The sequence below is a fragment of the Rhincodon typus genome, chromosome 16, assembly GCF_021869965.1.
Source record: "Rhincodon typus isolate 14 chromosome 16, sRhiTyp1.1, whole genome shotgun sequence".
Classification (NCBI taxonomy): Eukaryota; Metazoa; Chordata; class Chondrichthyes; order Orectolobiformes; family Rhincodontidae; genus Rhincodon; species Rhincodon typus.
In genome coordinates, this window is record NC_063347.1 from 814,445 (window position 1) to 833,076 (window position 18,632).

The 18,632-nt window shown below is 45.5% G+C and overlaps 1 protein-coding gene across 1 annotated transcript in view; it reads right to left on the reverse strand.

The window, feature by feature from the left end:
* LOC109918618 (protein kinase C delta type-like) overlaps positions 1-18,632 on the reverse strand; it is a 75,476-nt gene that overhangs the window by 38,881 nt on the left and 17,963 nt on the right. The gene's annotated exons all lie outside the window — the stretch shown is intronic.

Here is an 18,632-nt window from a genome sequence, read left to right on the forward strand (position 1 = left end):
ACCCGTCCCCACCAGCACCGCACCCCAGTGTTGTACGGCGACAGACCTCACATTGATTTCTGGCAGAGGAACAGCTTGATTTTAAAATATTCAACTTTTGTTTTCAAACTCCTCTACGTCCTCACCACCCCCATTTTTCAAATCTCTTCTGGCCCTACAATCCTCCGGGATCTGAGTGCTTATTGAAGTCTACATTATTGTCACCCCATTGTAAACAGTCCAGTTGCTTTGGTCCTGAGCTCTGAACTCCAATGTTATCTCTCATCCCCTTTAAGTTAGTCTTTAAAACAAATGCTATTGGCTGAAGTTCTGGTGCATTATCATCATCCCATTAGCTCAGTTTCAAAGTTGATTCAATAACCCTACTGTTAAAAGCCCTGGGAATTTTTTTTTTAAAAAGGGGGCTATGTAAATGCAAATCTTGTTGTATGCTATGAAGTTGAGTCTGTCTGTAACCAATGAGCCCCTGCAACATCACCACCTCACCCCTTAGCCCTCAACTGGACTGAGCTTGCTCGTTGCTGGTGGATTTCAGGCAGGAGCAGGCAGCATGCTGCGTGTCAACATTTCCATGGCCACAGAATTCGACAGAGTCCCCGTGATGAAACATTGCAACAGTGAGGTCACTGCAGCCAAGTACACAGAGGGCTTGAGCGGAGAACCAGGAAATTGTCAAAGGCACTAGCTTCCCTAACACGATATTTGTATTCCATTTCTGTTTGATGAAAGCCCTGTAACTGATTGTTAAAACAGTATGGGTGGAATGAGCGCGCAAGGTATGGCAGGATGTGATTGAAGGTGAGATAAGAGGTGGCTTTGTGTGTTAAAAAGCATGTTAATCACATTTTCTGACTGCATGGAGATGATGAACAACACCTCAGGCATTTACTTCAGCCCTTATTATTGAAACAAACTGAAACTAGGATATGGAATTCACAGGTGTATGCCTTTAGTGGGAACTCTAAACAAACAGAAACGTGTGCAAAGTTTCAATAAGGCTACAGCTGGAGCACTGTTTTGTTCTAGTTGCCACACCATAGAAAGGATGCGATTGCAGTGGCGGGGGTGCAACGGAGATTCACTAGGGAGTTGCCTGGGATGGAGCATTTCAGTGCTGAGGAGACTAGATAAACTCAGACTTCTTAGCCTTGTCAGGAGGCTGAGGGGAGATGTATAAGATTACGGAGAGACATGGACAGGATGGACAGGGAGCAGCTATTTCCCTTAATTGAAGGATCAATAATCCTTCTATTTGTGATTTTTGCAAAAGATTTGGATGAAGGAGTGGAAGGGTGGATTAGCAAGTTCGCGGACGATACGAAGGTGGGTCACGTTGTGGATAGTGCGGAGGGCTGTTCTAGGTTACAAAGGGATATTGATAGAATGCAGAGCTGGGCTGAGAAGTGGCAGATGGAGTTTAACCCTGAAAAAAGTGTGAGATGATTCATTTTGGAAGGACAAGCTCAAAAGCAGAGCACAGGGTTAACAGAAAGATTCTTGGTAGTGTAGAGGAGCAGAGGGATCTTGGGTATCATGTCCACAGTTCCCTGAAAGCTGCCACCCAGGTGGATAGAGTTTTAAGAAGGCGTATGGTGTGTTAGCTTTTATTAATAGAGGGATTGAGTTCAAGAGCTGTGAAGTTATGCTCCAGCAATACAAAAGCCTGGTTCGGCCACATCTGGAGTATTGTGTCCAGTTCTGGTCGTCTCATTACAGAAAAGATGTGGAAGCATTGGAAAAGGTGCAGAGGAGATTTACCAGGATGTTGCCTGGAATGGAGGGAAGGTCTTACGAGGAAAGGTTGAGAGTGCTAGGGCTTTTCTCTTTAGAAAGACAAAGGATGTGAGGTGACTTGACAGAGGTGTACAAAATGATCAGAGGTATAGATAGAGTGGACAGCCAGAGACTTTTTCCTAGAGTGGAGGTAGCTATTACGAGGGGGCATAGTTTTAAGTGAGTGGAAGTAGATATAGGGGAGACGTCAGAGATAGGTTCTTTACTCAGAGAGTGGTAGGGGCATGGAATGCATTGCCAGAGAGGGTAGTGGAGTCGGCCTCATTGGGGGCATTTAAGCAGCTATTGGATAGGCACATGGACGATAGTATAAGGTAGGGGTGGAGGTTAGATAGACCTTAGGATTAGGGTAAAAGTTCAGTACAACATCGTGGGCCAAAGGGCCTCTACGGTGCTGTACAGTTGTATGTTCTAATAATGTGGGAGCAGAACATGAAGATGAAAGGCAGGAGGTTGAGAGAGAATTTGAGGACAACCTCTGGTATGCACTGCCTGGGAGAGTAGTTGAAGGAAACCTCACAACCTTTAAAAAGTACTTGGATGAGCACTTGAAATATCATAACATTCAAAGCAATGGGCCAAGTGCACGAAATGGGACTGGTGTAGAGAGGTCAGCACAGAATTGATGGGCTGAAGGGCCTCTTCTGTGCTGTATGACACCATGCTTCTATAAAAGTGTGGAAAGACAGACTCCAGCTCACCCCTTCTACAGCTGGATCAGAAAGCTTTGTGGGGCCCTGAGGAGGGTGGAACAGGAAAGAGACAGAGAGAAAATAAAATGTTCTGAGTGGGCAGGAATAATCTCGGTTTCAGAATTCTCATTCATACGTTTTCAGTTGCACTGGCATTTGTTGGCAGGCCTCACGCTTGCCCCAACAGCCCTCCTCTCTCCTCAATCCCTCACAAAGCCTCTCCCTCCTCTTCCTCATCCTCAACCATTATGTCACAATAACCTGCAGGATAACCAGGAGTGTTTCAGGAGTGGATTTTACAGTCTGGGGGAAATCACAACTTGTGATTGAAAGTCCTCAAACGTAGGTAACAATAAAATAGAGAAATTTCACAACCAAATCAGATTGAGCAGCCAGAAAACCCTTCAAATCAAAAGAATCAAACCATAATCCCAAATTCAAAAATGCCCTTCTGCACAGTCCTGACCTTTGATACCCCACTCCAAACAACACAATACCTCAGGCACAGAAACCACTGCCAGCCCCAGACAACAAACTGCCAAATTCTCCCACAGCAATGAGCCGAGATCCCGTTTCGATGAAAGGGAAAGCAGAACCTTCCCCGTCTCACTGAAGCAAGAGAATGCAGACAGATCAGTCAGCATTCCAAAACAACAGACTGAACAATATGGTTCACGCTATCCCCATCAAACACTCCCAGGACAGGAACATCATGGGGTTAGAGACAGTAAACTTGCCCTTTTCTGTGCCTCAATGATTCGAAGGATGTATCCAATGTTAACAGCTGTTTCAAGGAATACCCAAGTATGGTTTGCAATTTTCACAGGGCTCCTCCTCCTATCAAGGGGTAGGCAGACATCACTCCTCACTACTACTTGCGAAGGAATATTGAAGCTATTTTCAAAGCTGTGTGAAGCCAAGGCTGTTTAATAACAGACAAAAATGCCCAGTCAGTGAGCAGGAGCTGAAATGGCCACATTCTGAGCTCCAGGAAGTGTCAAGTAGTGTTGGAGAACATAGACTCTTTGGCCACTTGTGTCAGGGGGTCGTGGTTCACATGCTACACAAGGCCGGAGCACAAAATTCACACACAGCCTCCTGCTGCAGAGCAGGTACCATCAGGATGTGGGCATCTTTCAGATAAAAGATTACACAGAGACCCATGGCCTCTCTGCCAGATGTCAAAAAGTACAGGTCCTGTTTCAAATATACAATACATCGGAGATGAACAGTAACATTCTCCCTGAAAGGTGGTTTGCTAGTGTAGATTTAATATAGTTTTGATGGTACAGGCACAATGGGCCAAAGGACTGCTACTGTACTGTATGATTCTATGAACGTTCTTCAGCCAGCAATGCTGAGTGAATGATCCATCTCAGTCTGCTCCAGTAGTCCCCAGCATCACAGATACCAGTCTTCAGCCAATTCGAATCACTAAGGTGATAACAAGAAATGGCTGGATGCACTGCATACTGCAAAGGCTATAGACCTTAATAACATTCTGGCAATAATACTGAAGACTTGTTCCAGAACTTGCTGCCCAGTACAACAACAACACTGGCATCTACCCGACAATGTGGAAAATTGCCCAGGTATGTCCTGTACACAAAAAGCAGGACAAATCATAAAAGGTCAGAAGTGGGATGTTTGCTGAAGTTTGCATAATGTCCAGCATCATTTGTGACTCCTCAGATGCTGAAGCAGTCCATGTCCAAAGGCAGCAAGGTCTGGACAAAATCCAGATTTGAGCTGACAAGTTGCAAGTAACATTTTTAAAAAATTCATTCACATGATGAGAGTGTTGCTGGCTAGGCCAGCATTTATTGTCCATCCCTAATTGCCCAGAAGGCAGTTAAGAGTCAACAACAGTGCCGTGGGTTTGGAATCACATGTAGGCCAGACCAGGACGTTAGTGAACCAGATGGGTTTTCCCCATCAACAATTGACAATGGATTCACTATCATCAATAGATTCTTAATTCCAGATATTTATTGAATTCCAATTCCACCATCTGCCATAGCGAGATTTAAACCTTGGTCTCCAGAACATTACCTGGGTCTCTGGATTAACACAGTCCAGTGGTAATACCACTAGGCCACTGCCTTCCCACACAAATGCCAGGTAATGACCTTCTACAATAAAAGACGAATCTAACCATCACCCCATGACATTCAATGGCATTGCCATCACTAAATCCCCCACTATCAACATCCTGGGGAGGTTACAATTGACCAGAATAAAAAAACCCAAGAACTGCAGATGCTGGAAGTCAAGAAAATAAAACAAATTGCCGGAAAATCTCAGGTCTGGTAGCAACTGTGGAGAGAAAAAGAGAGTTAACGTTTCAGGTCCAGTGACCCTACTTCATAAGAATTTCTGTTTGTTTCAGACTAGAAACTGAACTTGGCCTGCCATACAAATACAGTGGCTAAGAATACAGCAGCGAGTAACTCACTTCCTGACTCCAAAAAGCCGTCCACCATCTACAAGACAGGTCAGGCATGTGATGGAATACTCCCCACTTACCTGGGTTGGTGCAACTCCAACACTCAAGAAGCTCGTCCATCCAGGACAAAGCAGCCCGCTTGATTGATACCACATCCACAAGCATCCACGCCCTCCACCACAGAACACACTGCTGCTACTGAACATCTATCTACAAGATGCACTGCAGAAATTCACCAAAAATCCTCAGACCAGCACCTTCCAAACCCATGACACTTCCGTCTAGAAGGACAAGGACAGCAGATATATGAGAATACCACCACCTTCAAGATCCCCACCAAACGACTCACAAGCCTGACTTAGAAACATATTGCCGTTTCTTCACTGTCACTGGGTCAAAATCCTGGAATTTCCTCCCTAGTAACATTGTGGGTCTACCTACAGCACATGGACCGTAGCAGTTCATGAAGGCAGCTCATCACCACCTTCTCAAGGGGCAACTAGGGATGGACAATGAAATGTTGCTCCAGCCAGCGATGCCCCTAGTGAGTGAAGAAAAACAATTCCTCTGAGATGCTATACCTGAGGGTTTGATTTCACAGGTTTCACGATGGCCTAGATTTCCAGAGCTATTTAATGTCAATCTGCATCACAGCTTTTATTGAATTGGGGCAGGGTCTCTGGTTGATTAACTCTGCCTCAGCCTAGACCTACTAAGGCTACCAGACAACTCAGTTACCACCTGACTGCCAGCTAACATCACAAAACCAAGACTGTTGTCTCCTGTCCCAGCTACCAACTGGATCATGACGCCTCAGATACAGAAAAGACAATGCATCAGCTTCATTTTGAATTCACTGACAATTTGATTCAATATTTGAACTATTTAAACTAAATAATGGAGAGTGGATTCAGTTGCACAGAAAATTATGGAAAGCGTTTGTTTTTGGTGGAGCCGGTCAAGGGTTAGAGGGTGTGTCTCAGGGGATGTTATTTAAGATTCCAGAACAAGTAATAGGTTAGAGAGTATAGAAAGGGTCAGGAATCTAACTTCAGACACAGGAGGTAAGGGGACAATTACGAGAAGGGGTGCAGTCAACACTGGACTGAGGGTGTTGTACTTAAATGCACACAGTATACAATACAAGGTAAATGAGCTTGTAACGCAGATTGAAATAGGTGGGTACAATATTGTGGGTATCATAGAGACACAGCTGTAAGAGATCAGGGCTGGTGCTAGAGATCCAAGGATACACGTCCTATCGAAAAGGACAGAGAAAGGGCAGAGGGAACAGGATTGCCTTGTTAGTAAGAAATAAAATTAAATCGATAGCAAGAGTTCGAAGGCATAGAATCTGTGGGGTACAGTTAAGGGTACACCAAAAAGGAAGAGACACCTAGTGGGAGTTATGTACCGACCTCCTAGCAGTAGCCAGGATCTGGGAAAGAAAATAAATGAGGAGATAGTGCCTTTGTTACATGCTGAATCTATGACAATAATCATGGTGGTGGGGTGGGGGTGGGGGGACTTAAACCTGCAGGTGGACTGGAAAGATCAGGCTAGTAGTGGAATTCAAGAAAAGGAATTCATAAAATATCCACAAGATGGGTTTTTCGGAGTAGCTTGTTGTAGAACCCTAGAACTCACTAGGAAACAGGCAATTCTGGATTTGGTGAAGTGTAATGAGGAGACTTGATTGGGGAGCTTAAAGGTGAAGGAATCCCCAGGGGGCAATGACCATAATATGATGGGATTCCCTTGCAGTTTCAGAGGGAGAAGATTGAATATTACAGTCGAGTAAATATAACTACAGAGACACAAGGGAGAAGCTGGCCAGAATTGATTGGAAGGGGAGCCTGGCAGGGAAGGCAATGGAACAGCAATGGCAGGTGTTTCTGGGGGTAATTCAGGAGGTACAGCAAAAATTCTTCCCAAGGAAGAAGAAACAAACTAAGGGGAGCATGAGGCAACTATGGCTGACGAGGGAAGTCAGGGACAGCATAAAAGCAAAAGACAAAGCAGACAACGTGGTGAAGATTAGTGGAAGCCAGAGGATTGGGAAGCCTTTAAAAACCAGCAGGGGATAACTGAAGAAGAATTAAGGTGGGGGGAGAAGATAAAATATATGAGGGCAAAATAGCTAGTAATATAAAATAAAATTGCAAGTTTTTTTTCCATTTATATACAAAGTCAAAGAGACGCAAGAGAGGACACAGGACGACTGGAAAAGGAGGCTGGAGAAGTAGTAATGGGGAACAAAGAAATGGCAGAGGAACTGAACAGGTACTTTGCATCAGTTTTTACAGTGGAAGACACTAGTGACATACCAGAACTTCAAGAGAATCAGGGGCAGAAGTGAGGGTAGTAGCTGTCAGTAAGGAGGCTGCTGAGGAAGGTGAAAAAGGTCTGAAGGTGGATAAGTTACCCAGATCAGATGGACTACACCCCAGAATTCTGAAGCAGATAACTAAGAAGATTGTGGAAGCATTGGTGCTGATCTTTCAAGAATCACTGTAGCCAGGGAGGGTCCCAGAGGGCTAGAGAAATGGCAAATTTAACAGGCTGTTTAAGAAGGGAGGGAGGCAGAGGACAGGAAACTGATTAGCCCAACCTTGGTCATTGCTAGGATTTTAGTCACTGCCCACTGCAGCAACAAGTTCCAAGATTAACCATCCTGAAGAAATTCAGGATGAGATTGCAGAATGCTTGGAAATGCATGGTAAAATTGGGCTGAGTCAGCACAGCTTTGTCAAGGAGTTATCATGCCTGACAAGGAAGCCTTTGACAAGGTGCCACGCAAGAGGTTGTGAAATAAGGTAAGAGCCCATGGAGTTAGGGCCAAGCTACAGGCATGGATAGAGGATTGGCTGACAGACAGAAGGCAGAGAGTAAGACTAAAAGGAGTCTTTTTCAGGATGACAGTGACTAGCAGAATTCCACAGGGGTCTGTGGTGAGCCTCAACTCTATCCACCTGGGTGGCAGCTTTAAGGGAACTGTGGACATAAACCCCAAGATCCCCCTGCTCCTCCACACTGTCAAGAATCTTTGTTAACCCAGTGTTCTGCTTTCAAGTTTGTCCTTCCAAAATGAATCACCTCATACTTTTCAGGATTAAACTCCAACTGCCACTTCTCAGCCCAGCTCTGCATCCTATCAATGTCCCTTTGTAACCTAGAACAGCCCTCCGCACTGTCCACAACGCGACCCACCTTTGTATTGTCTGTGAACTTGCTAATTCATGTTATACGTTAACAATCTGGATGAAGGAACCGAGGGCATTGTTGCTAGGTTTGCAGATGATAGAAAGATAGGTGGAAGGACAGGTAGTGTTGAGGAAGCAGGAGACTGCAGAAGGATTTGGATACGCTAGCAGAGTGGGCAAACAAGCAGATGGAATAAAATGTGGAAAAGCATGAGGTTACACATTTTGGTGGGAAGATTAGAGGTGTAGACTACTTTCTACAAGCAGAAATGCTTCAGAAATCTAAAGCAGAAAAAGACTTGGAGTCCTCATTCAGGATTCTCTTAAGGTTAATACGCAGGTTCAGTTGGCAGTTAGGAAGGCAAATACAATGTTAGCATTGATTTCAAGAGGGTTAGAATACAAGAGCAGAGATGCATTGCCGAGGCTGTATAAGGCTCTGGTCAGACCACATTTGGGAATATTGTGACTGGTTTTGGGCCCCATGTCTAAAGGAAGGATGAGCTGGCCTTGGAGGGTGTCCAGAAGAGGTTTACAAAAATGATCCCAGGGATGAGGGTCTTGCCATTTGAGAAGTGGTTGAGGAGTCTGGGTGTGTACTCAATGGAGTTTAGAAGGATGAGGGGGGGAAATCTGAGTGAAACTTACAGAATACTGAGAGAGACCTGGATATAGTGGATGTAGCGATTTTTCCACTAGTAGGACAGACTAGGACCCTGAGGCACAGCCTCACAGTGAAGAAATGATTCTAGAACTGAGAGGAGGAGGAATTTCTTCAGCCAGAGGTGAAACTGTGGAACTCATTGCTGCAGCGGATCCAGAGGCAAAGTCATTGCGTGTATTTATGACGGAGATAGATGGGTTCCTGATCAGTAAAGGGATCAAGTGTTATGGGGAGAAGGGAGCATGGAGTTGAGAAATATATCAGCTATGATTAAATGATGGAGCAGAATCGATGGGCCAAATGGCCTGGTGCTGCTCCTGTATCTTATGGAATTTAAAACTGAAGAATAAATGATAGATAAAAGCAGAAAATGACATGCTGGACACCTCACAGAAGAAAGATCGCAAGTAATTTCTTTTTATTGTTATTTTTCAAAAGGAAGCATCCTGATTCACAGTGAAACATGTAGAATGTACATCACCATTTTTAAAATTCACTCACAGGCTATGGGCATCCCTAGCTAGATCAGCACTTCAAAGTTTTTGAGAAGATTTAAAGCTCAGATTGTGGATGAGGTTCTGGACTTGCTTGCTGAGTTGGTGTGTTTGATTCCAGACGTTTTGTCACCCTGCCAGGTAATATCGTCAGTGCGCCTCCGGTGAAGTGCTGGTGTTCTGTCCCGCTTGTTATTTATACGCTTCAGTTTTCTGGGGTGGTTGGCATCACTTCCAGTTCTGTTTTTCAGTGGTTTATATATCAGGTCTCCCCTTTATTCATTAACAGGACGAGGATGTTGCTGGCGAGGCAGCATTTTTTCCACCCCTAATTGCCCAGAGGGTAGTTCAGAGTCAACTACATGGCTGTGGGTCTGGAGTCACATATAGGCCAGACCAGATGAGGATGGCAGTTTCCTTCCCTAAAACGACATTAGTGAACCAGGTGGGATTTTCTGATAAATCGACAGTGGATGTACGGTCATCATTAGATTCTTAATTCCAGATATTTTCTTGAATGCGAATTCAACCATCTGCTGTGGCAGGATTCGAACCCAGGTCCCCAGAACGTTATCTGGGTCTCCAGATTAACAGTCCAGCAATAATACCACTAGGCCATTACTTCCCCATTTATTCAATGTGTTTGTTGAGGGAGTTCCGGTCGGAATGCCTGGCATCCAGGAATTCCCTGACATGCGATAGTCAGCATGGATTTGTGAGGGGTAGATCATGCCTCACAAACCTTATTAAATTCTTTGAAGAGATGACCAACACGTGGATGAAGGTGGAGCAGTGGATGTGGTATACATGGATTTAAGTAAGGCATTTGATAAGGTTCCCCATGGTAGGCTCATGCAGAAGGTAAGAAGGCATGGGATAGGGGGAAATGTGGCAGATTGGATTCAGAATTGGCTGACCCTTAGAAGACAAACGGTGGTCGTGGACGGAAAACATTCAACATGGTGCTCAGTTATGAGTGGTGTACCACAAGGATCTGTTCTGGGTCCACTTCCATTTATGATTTTTGCAAACGATTTGGATGAAGGAGTGGAAGGGTGGATTAGCAAGTTCGCGGACGATACGAAGGTGGGTCACGTTGTGGACAGTGCGGAGGGCTGTTCTAGGTTACAAAGGGACATTGATAGAATGCAGAGCTGGGCTGAGAAGTGGCAGATGGAGTTTAACCCTGAAAAGTGTGAGGTGATTCATTCTGGAAGGACAAACTCGAAAGCAGAATACAGGGTTAACAGAAGGATTCTTGGCAGTGTGGAGCAGAGGGATCTTGGGGTTCATGTCCACAGTTCCCTTAAAGCTGCCACCCAGGTTGATAGAGTTGTTAAGACATATGGTGTGTTAGTTTTCATTAATAGAGGGATTGAGTTCAAGAGCCGTGAAGTTATGCTCCAGCTATACAAAAGCCTGGTTCGGCCACATCTGGAGTATTGTGTCCAGTTCTGGTCGCCTCATTACAGGAAAGATGTGGTGGCGTTGGAAAAAGGTGCAGAGGAGATTTACCAGGATGTTGCCTGGAATGGAGGGAAGGTCTTATGAGGAAAGGTTGAGAGAGCTAGGGCTTTTCTCTTTAGAACGACAAAGGATGAGAGGTGACTTGATAGAGGTGTACAAAATGATCAGAGGTGTAGATACAGTAGATAGCCAGAGACATTTTCCTAGGGTGGAGGTAGCTATTACGACGGGGCATAGTTTTAAAGTGAGTGGAGGTAGCAAGTTCGCGGACGATACGAAGGTGGGTCACGTTGTGGACAGTGCGGAGGGCTGTTCTAGGTTACAAAGGGACATTGATAGAATGCAGAGCTGGGCTGAGAAGTGGCAGATGGAGTTTAACCCTGAAAAGTGTGAGGTGATTCATTTTGGAAGGACAAACTCGAAAGCAGAATACAGGGTTAACAGAAGGATTCTTGGCAGTGTGGAGCAGAGGGATCTTGGGGTTCATGTCCACAGTTCCCTTAAAGCTGCCACCCAGGGGAGACGTCAGAGGTAGGTTCTTTACTCAGAGAGTGGTCGGGACGTGGAATGCATTGCCGGAGAAGGTAGTGGAATCGGCCTCATCAGGGCATTTAAGCGGCTATTAGATAGGCATGTGGATGATAGTATAAGGAAGGGGTGGAGGTTAGTTAGACCTTAGGATTAGGGTAAAAGTTCGGCACAACATCGTGGGCCAAAGGGCCTGAACTGTGCTGTACTGTTCTATGTTCTACGTTTTATGTCTCTGTTTGGCTTGTGCTATTAGGGACGGATTGTTCCAGTTGAATTAATGTCCATCCTGAGACCAGCGAGAACTGGTCATGTCTCTCAGTGGCTATTTGGTGTTTGTATCCTCATTGTCAGTTTTCTTCCAGTTTGGCCTCTGTAATGTTTCTCAGTCCTTGCATGGTATTTTGTGTATTATGTTGGTTTTATTGGTGGTGGGTATGGGGTCCTTTACGTGTGTCAGTAGCTGTCGCAGGGTGGTTGTTGGTTTGTGGGCTACTCTGATACCTAGGGGTCTGAGTGGTCTCGTGGTCATCTCCGATATATGGTAGGGTGACTAGTGTGTCTGGCTATGTTGCGTCTTCTTGTTGTGGTCTGTTACAGAGGTAACAGCGGATTGTGCTTTTTGGGCATCCATTCTTTTTAAAAACGCCATACAAGTGCTCTTGGTCTGCTTTGCGCAATTTCGGGTTGCTGCAAGAGGTTAGAACAGACAGCACTCCCCACGATCCAACCCAGACTCTGGGTCCGCTACATTGATGGTACCTTTGTGATTATCAAACGCATAAGACTAGAAGAAACCCACCGACATGTAAACAACATCCTCACTGGAATAAAATACACACAAAAAAAAAGAGAATAGCCGACTACGCTTCCTAGACGTAATGGGTGGAATGTAAGAACAAAGGGAACTCCAGACTAGCGTATATAGAAAGACCAGATACTTAGCCACACCAGCAACCAACCCCAACACCCATAAAATGGAGCTGCATCAGGACATTATTTAAATGAGCCACAATACACTGCAACAACCCAGAATTGCACAAAGCAGACCAGCAGCGCTTACACGGAAGTGTTTTTAAAAGGAATGGATACCCAAAAAGCACAAGCTGCTGTTACCTCAATGACAGACCACAACACAGCCAGACACACTAGTCACCCTACCATACATCAGAGATGACCACAAGACCACTCAGTCCCCTCGGTGTCAGGGTAGACCACAAACCAACAAACACCCTGCGACAGCTACTGACAAACGTAAAGGATCCCATACCCAAAACCAATAAAACCAATGTAATATCTAAAATACTATGCAAGGACTGAGAGAAACATCACATTGACCAAACTGGTGTGGAAGCAGGCCATTCAGAACACCAAGAGACATGACCAGTTCGCACTGGTCTCAGTACACACAAAGGACACGAATTTGACTGGGACAACATATCCATAATAGCACAAGCCAAACACCAATATGCCAGGGAACTCCTGGAGGCCTGGCATTCCAACTGGAACTCCATTAACAAACACACTGAACTGAACCCAATATACAAACCACTGAAAAACAGAACCGAAAAAGTGATGCCAACCAAGGCGTATAAATAACAAGAGGGACAGAACACCAACGCTTCACTGGAGGCGCACTGACGATGTTAACCAGCAGGGTGACAAAACATCTGCAACCAAACACACCGGCTCGGCGAGCAAGTCTACAACCTAGACCAGCATTTATTGCCCATCCCTAACTGCCCAGAGGGTAGTTAAGAGGCAACCACATTATTGCAAGTCTGGTGTCACATTTGGGCCAGACTTGGTAAGGACAGCAGTTTCCTTCCCTAAAGGACATTAGTGAACTAGATGGTTTTTTCTGACAATCAACAATGCTTTTCTGGTCATCATTAGACCCTTAATTCCAGATTCTTTTTATTGAATTGAAATTCCACCATCTGTACCCAGTACATTACCTAAATTTATGGATTAATAGTCTGTGTTGATGCCACTAGGCCGTTGCTTCTTCATCACAAAATCACAGGTGATATTGGCCAGGTGCGGCACAGTGGTCAGCACTGCTGCCTCACAGCACCAGGGACCTGGGTTCAATTTCACCCTCAGGCAACTGTTTTGTGTGGAGTTTGCACATTCTCCCCGTGTCTGTGTAGGTTTCTTCCGAGTGCTCCGGTTTCCTCCCACAGTCCAAAGATGTGCAGGTTAGGTGGATTAGCTATTAAATTGCCCACAGTGTCTAGGATGGGAAATGCAGGGGCAGGGACAGGGTGCGGGTGGGTCTGGGTGCGATGCTCTTTTGGCGTGTAAGCGTGGACTTAGTGGGCCGAATGGCCTGCTTCCGCACCATAGGGATTCTATAAAATCTAAATTTGGCCAAGTAGTTACAGATTGAATCAGAGATAGTAGGAACTGCAGATGCTGGAGAATACGAGACAACAAGGTGCAGGGCTGGATGAACACGGCAGGCCAAGCAGCATCATAGGAGCAGAGAGGCTGGAACATGGCATAGCCTGCAGAGTACTACAGCAATGCAGGATAGCACAGCATCACGTTCGGGACTCACTATGATCTGTAACCCACTCAGTGTAACAGAATGCTGGAAAACAGCGACCCCTGCTGCTGCTGCCGCCATGTGCACTTAACCACGTAATTGTTAGCAGTACAAAGGAGGCTCGTAATGTTGAGATAAGACTGACGATTGGAAGTATTTTACAATTCAGCAAGAAATCAAGAAACTAATAAAGAAAGGGAGAATACAACTTGAAAAGCAGACTATGAAAGCTTTTCTCAGTATGTAACAAGGTAAAGACTAACAAAGGCAAATATGGATCTATTATCAGAATTTATCATGCAAAATAGCAGAGAAGCCTAATAATTACTTTATGCCGATCTTTATTGAGTAAGATACAAGAAATCAGCCAGAAATAATAAAGATCCAAGAAGCCAGTGAGAGAAAAAAAGCTGAAAGAAGTGTTAGTTAAAAAGTTACATTGAAGAAGTGAAATTGGCACTGAAAATTGACAGATCCGGAACCTATAAAAGATTTGATAATTGGACATTTAGAGAATAATGAACTGACTGGGCAGAGGGAAGGGGGTATCATATTTAGCGAGAGAAATTGTTTTGAGAATGACACTAGCAGAATACATGGAGAACCACTGGGGAAGATTTCAATAATAAACAAGATCAGACCACATAGGATACGGTGTAGAGTACTGACATGAATTGAAAACTGGTTACATACAGAAAGCAGAGTAGCAATAAATGAATCATTCACAGGTTGCAGACTGCAACCGATGGACCTCCACTACTAACAGCGTGTGCTCAGAGATATTCATAACGTATTTCAATGGTTTTGGATGTGGGACAAACAAAAACATCAATTGCTAGAGAAACTCAGGTGTAGCAGCATCTGTGGTGAGAGAAACAGAGATAAATGTCGAGTTCAGTGACCTTCAGAACTACTCTGAAGAGGAGTCCTACTAGACTCTAAACATTAACACTGTTTCTGTTGCCAGACATGCCAAGTTTCTCCAGCACTTCTGTTCTTGCTTCAGATCTTCAGCATCCACACAGTTCTTTGTTTTATTTGGATGTGAGCTGTGAGGAGGTTTCAACGGGTCCATGGTAGATGGAATACAATGTGGAGATGTGATCCCCTCACTGGAGGAGTGGAGATGCAGTATATACTTTCTTATTCATTTGGGGGATGTGGGTGTCACTGGCTGGCCAGCATTTCTTGCCCATCCCTAGATGCCCCTTGAGAAGATGGTGGTGAGCTGTGTTCTTGAACCGCTGCAGTCCAGTTGCTGTGGGTTGACCCAAATGCCCTTAGGCAGGGAATTCCAGGAGTTTGACCCAGTGACAGTGAAGGAACGGTGATATATTTCCAAGTCAGGATGGTGAGTGACTTGAAGGGGAACTTGCAGGGGGTGGTGTTCCCATGTACCTGCTGCCCTTGTCCTTCTCGATGGAAGTGGTCGTAGGTTTGGAAGGTGCTGTCTGGAGGATCTTTGGCAAATTTCTGCAGTGCATTTTGTAGATAGTACACACTGCTGCTACTGAGCATTGGTGGGAAAGGGAGTGGATGTTTGTGGATGTGGTACCAATCAAGCGGCTGCTTTGTCCTGGATTGTGTCAAGCTTCTCGAGTGTTGTTGGGGCTGCACCCATCCAGGCAAGTGGGGAGTATTCCATCACACTCCTGACTTGTGCCTTGTAGAAGGTGGACAGGCTTTGGGGAGTCAGGAGGGGAGTTACTTGCCACAGTATTCCTAGTTTCTGACCTGCTCTTGTAGCCACTCTGTTAATGTAGTGAGTCCAGTTGAGTTTCTGGTCAATGGTAACCCCCACGATGTTGATAGTGGGGGAATTCAGTAAATGGTAACATCATTGAATGTCAAGGAGTGATGGTTAGATTGTCTCTTATTGGTGACGGTCATAGCCTGGCATTTGTGTGGCACAAATGTAACTTACCACTTGTCAGCCCAAGCCTGGATATTGTCCAGATCTTGTTGCATTTGAACATGGACTGCTTCAGTATCTGAGGAGTTGCGAATGGTGCTGAACATTGTGCAACGATAGGGGAACGTCCCCACTTCTGACCTTATGATTGGGGGGGTGCGGAAGATCATTGATGAAGCAGCTGAAGATGGTTGGGCCTAGGACACTACCCTGAGGAACTCCTGCAGAGATGTCCTAGAGCTAGGATGATTGACCTCCCACAACCACAGCCATCTTCCGAGGTGTCAAGTATGACTCCAACCATCGGAGCGTATGCCCCCTGATACCCATTGATTCCAGTGTTGCTAGGGCTCCTTGATGCCACACTCGGTCGAATGCAGCCCTGACGTCAAGGGCTGTCACTCTCACCTCACCTCGGGAGTTCAGCTCTTCTGTCCATGTTTGGACCAAGGCTATAATGAGGTCGGGAGCAGGCCCTGGCAGAACCCAAAACGAGCATCACTGATCAGGTGCTGCTTGATAGCACTATTGATGACACCTTCCATCACTTTACTGATGATCAAGAGGAGACTGATGAAGTGGTAATTGGCCAAGTTGGACATTTCCTGCTTTTTGTGTACAGGACATATTTGGGCAATTTTCCACATTGTCGGGTAGATACCAGTGTTGTAACTGAACTGGAACAGCTTGGCTAGGGGAGCGGCATGTTCTGGAGCACAAGTCTTCAGTACTATTGCCAGAATGTTGTCAGGGCCCATAGCCTTTGCAGTATCCAGTATCTCCAACCATTTCTTGATATCACGTGAAGTGAATGAAATTGGTTGAAGACTGGTATCTGTGATGCTGGGGACCACTGGAGGAGGCCGAGATGGACCATCCACTCGGTACTTCTGGCTGAAGATTTCTGCAAATGCTTCAGCCTCATCTTTTGCACCAATGTGCTGGCCTCTATCACTGAGGATGGCAATATTGGTGGGTTAATTGCCCACCATCATTCACGACTGGATGTGGCAGGACTGCAGAGCTTAGATCTGATCCATTAGTTGTGGGATCGCTTAACTCTGTCTATCACTTGCTGCTTTCTCTGTTTGGCATGCAAGTAGTCCCGTTTAGTGGCTTCACCAGGTTGATACCTCCCGATTTACAGCATCCACAGTTCTTTCAGTTTTTACATCTTCAGGTATGCCTGGTGCTGCTCCTGGCATGCCCTCCTGCACTCTTCATTGAGCCAGGGTTGATCCCCTGGCTTGATGGTAATGGTTGAGTGGGGGATATGCCGGGCCATGAGGTTACAGATTGTGCTGGAGTACAATTCTGCTGTTGTTGATGGCCCACAGCGCCTCATGGATGGCCAGTCTTGAGTTGCTAGATCTGTGCGAAGTCTGTCCCATTTAGCACGGTGATAGTGCCACACAACACGATGAAGGTTATTCTCAATGTGAAGGCGGGACTTCGTCTCCACAAGGACTGTGCGATGGTCACTCTTACCGATACTGTCATGGACAGATGCAACTGCAGCTGGCAGATTAGTAAGGATGAGGTCAAGTATATTTTTCCCTCTTGTTGGTTCCCTCACCACCTGCCGCAGATCCAGTCTAGCAGCTATGTCCTGTAGGACCTGACCAGCTCGATCAGTAATACTGCTGCTGAGCCACTCTTGGTGGTGGACATGGAAATCTCCCACCCAGAGTACATTTTGTGCCCATGCCATCCTCAGTGCTTCCTCCAAGCATTCAACATAGAGGAGTATCAAGTCATCAGCTGAGGGAGGACGGTAGGTGGTAAACAACAGGAGGTTTCCTTGCCCATGTTTAACCTGAAGCTAAGAGAATTCACGGGGTCCAGAGTCAATGTTGAGGACTCCCAGAGCAACTCCCTCCTGACTATATCCCACTGTGCCACCCCATCTGCTGGGTCTGTCCTGCCGGTGGGACAGGACATATCCAGGGATGGTGATGGTGGTGTCTGGGACATTGTCTGTAAGGTATGATTCTGTGAGTATGACTGTATCAGGCTGTTGTTTGACTAGTCTGTGAGACAGCTCTCCCAACTTTGGCACTGACCCCCAGATATTAGTGAGGTGGACTTTGCAGCGTCAACAGGGCTGTTTCTGCCGTTGTCTTTTCTGGTGCCTAGGTCGATGCCAGATGATCCATCCAGTTTCGTTTCTTTGAGTCTTAGTAGCGATTGGTACAACTGAATAGTTTGCTAGGCCAATTCAGACGGCAACTGAGAGTCAATTCTGGGTCTGGATTCATTTGTAGGCCAGACCAGGTGAGGGTGGCAGATTTTCTTCCCTGAAGGGGATTAATGAACAGATGGGTTTTTCTGACAATCGAAAACAGTTCATGGTCATCAGTAGATTCTTAAATCCAGATTTTTTTTTTTTTTTTATAATATATTGAATTCAAATTCCACCATCTGCCATGGTGGGATTCGAACCCGGGTCCCCAGAACATTAGCTGGGTTTCTGGATTAACAGTCTAGTGATAATACCACTAGGCCATCATCTCCTCTATATTTATATTTCTTAAATGGCAAGAGGTGGGAAGGGTTGATGTCAGAGGGAGACCTGTGTTTCTTTCTGTAAAACGCTGGAAGCTAGGGAGCAGGTGCAGCAAGCAACTTGGAAGACAAACAGTGCATTGACCTTCACGGCATGGAATTTGGTTACAGGAGCAAGCGTGTCTTGTTTCAATTGCATAGAACTTTGGTGAATAAGAAATACGATTGAATCATCTACTTCAGCTCCTTCGATCCATCATTAAGATCACAGCTGATCTGATTGTGATTCAAATTCCACATTAACACTCGGTCCCCTACCCAACAAGACTCAACCAATCTCTCCTTAACACGATTCAATAACCTGTCTATCACTAGC